Source organism: Corticium candelabrum, chromosome 5 (genome assembly GCF_963422355.1).
Source record: "Corticium candelabrum chromosome 5, ooCorCand1.1, whole genome shotgun sequence".
Taxonomy (NCBI): Eukaryota; Metazoa; Porifera; class Homoscleromorpha; order Homosclerophorida; family Plakinidae; genus Corticium; species Corticium candelabrum.
In genome coordinates this window covers 1,942,956-1,945,455 of record NC_085089.1, presented here as the reverse complement: position 1 = coordinate 1,945,455, position 2,500 = coordinate 1,942,956, and positions in this window count along the sequence as shown.

The following is a 2,500-nucleotide window of genomic DNA, read 5'->3' as shown; positions in this document are numbered from 1 at the left end:
TTTCAGTTACGGTTGTTGTAGCAGTGCATGTGTTGCTGGTATTGTAGTAGCTAAAGATATATTAATTTAATGTTGTTGTGCTATTAGTAAATTTAAAAACAAATAAACACTAATTATTAATTAAAAGTGGTGATATTGGAAGTTGTATTTGTTATTACTAGAAAAGTTTTACAGGTTTATTTACAATTTGAAAACATCACGGTACGTCATCCAAGAATGTTTTGCAAATACAAAATTGAATCGAGACTCTTTAGCATGACATATAACATCTGCTTTATTGACACGATCTTCGTACGATGGCCCACCTCTTCAAATTTGGCGAAATTCTTTACAACCGTAAAGTGTATGTATGATATAATTGATACTTCTTGACATAATTCTTCTATAACTCGGCGTCTTGTATACGACGTCCTTTATAAGGCGGAAGAAATATTTTGCAACCAAACATCTCGATGTTTCGTTTTGTTTCCAGAAGAAACTATTTCGCGTGTCTTGTGTTGCTGATTGATAGTAGAGATTGTCTTGTCAACGATACTTTCTATTATGCTGCCTCACTCTTTCCGTAAAAGCTTTCTGAGTACATTACAGGTGCAAGCCAAACTTGATATTTCAGCTTCGTAGCAACTACGATTTGATGATAAGACTTGAGTCAGAAGATTTTTACTTTGACGCGTCAGGTGGCCGCCGACTTTCTTTAGATGTGGATAGTGCATCAGGGGCTCTGCCGTCTTGTGTACATCATAGTAACTTATGAGTCTCTAGAATTCTCTAGTAGATTGTTGACGAATTCAGGATTCTTTTTCAGGACACACGATTAAAGGAAGAAGAATACAGAAAAATAAAGAAAAGACAGACAGACAGACAGACAGACAGACAGAGGTATTTCCCTCATCCTCAAAAGTAGATGGTCTAGCTTCGAAGCGAAGAGAAGAAAAGAAAAAAATCAAATATCAACATGAAAGGCTACCAACTGGCAACCAAATAATCTTTAAGCCTTTAGTCATTGAACACTTCGGTAGATGGGGTGATGAAGAAGACCAATACCTACGTTCTCTCGGATCTCAATCTTTTGATAAAAATGGTCGGCGCAACTCGGCACAATTTATGGATCACTGGCGGAAAAGGTTCAGCATTCAATTACAGCGATGCAATGCCAGAGTAATCCAAGGCAAGATGTCATCCTTGGGTTGCAGAGTCCACACAAAAACAAGCCGCTTTCATCTCCAAATAATTAGTGTTGTAATAACTGGATCCTCTTTGGGTTCTTTAGTAGTTAGAAAATGTAATTCTTAGTTCTTAGGTGGTTCGGTAGTTGATATCTGTAGTCTCTAGGTGATTCTGTATAATTTGACTCGTAGTTACATATTATGTTGCTAGATTCATGTTTCAAATATATGTATTAGACAGACAGACAGACAGACAGACAAACAGACAGACAGACAGACAGACAGACAGACAGACAGATAGAATTTATTCTCATACAGATTCTACTTGTACATATGCTACGATTTTTAAAATGCAAATCAGTCCTTGCAAACAAAAAAGTCATTAACTAATGGACTTGACTTTGAATGTCAAAATTAAATAATCTATCTAAATCACCATGACTAGGTGACAGTTTTTGAAAGTTTTCTAAGGATAACTTTGGCATTGCATCTTTGCAGAATTGTAGAAAATCTTTTTCTCCAATACGACATAAACATGGAAGCATTAAAATTTGCTTTTTCGTAGTGTCCACCCACATGGTCGGGAAACGTGAAAAGTGTGGCTTGCCATGGTCACCAAAGAGAAACCCTATCAAATTTATATTTTTACTAAGAACCGTTTCAAGAAACAGAGAGAGACTGTTATTATATTTTCACTAAGAACCGTTTCAAGAAACAGAGAGAGACTGTTATCGGCTTGATGGGCCGAGTCTGCCTTGGGTCCGTGATGTGGTGACATATCGAATGCGACCCATTTGGCAGGGTGATTTCTTTGTAGCACTTGATGGCTGAAGCTCATGATATAATCAGATACCATGGCATCTCCGTCACACAACCCGGACAGAACGCGGTCTCCCATTGCGGTGTTCTCTTTTCTATTCCATCTGGGTTCTTCATGTGGCACATAGGGGTGACGGTAATGACACTCGTTGCAATACGATTTTGTTCCAAACAGTGCGTTCTCTGCATGTGTCTACAGCATAACTGGTAATGTAACCCCGTTTGGCCGCATACTGCCACACCCATTCTTAGGCAGCCACTTCAATCGTGTTGTAATTTACTCTTTCGCCTTCATCTTGCTCTGTAAACGGTGTTCTATCATACATGGGCACCAGATTCATTGCTGTGTGAGATTCGCGAGCATTGTTACGATTAAACAAGAACGTTTTATGACTGCGAGCTCTACCAGTCGAATCAGAATAGACGTCTAAAGAGTAGTACAACTTCTTTAGCAAAGCGGCGGTTTCTGGTGTAGTCTAAATGATTGAAACATTTGTGCTCGAGACAGTGAATCT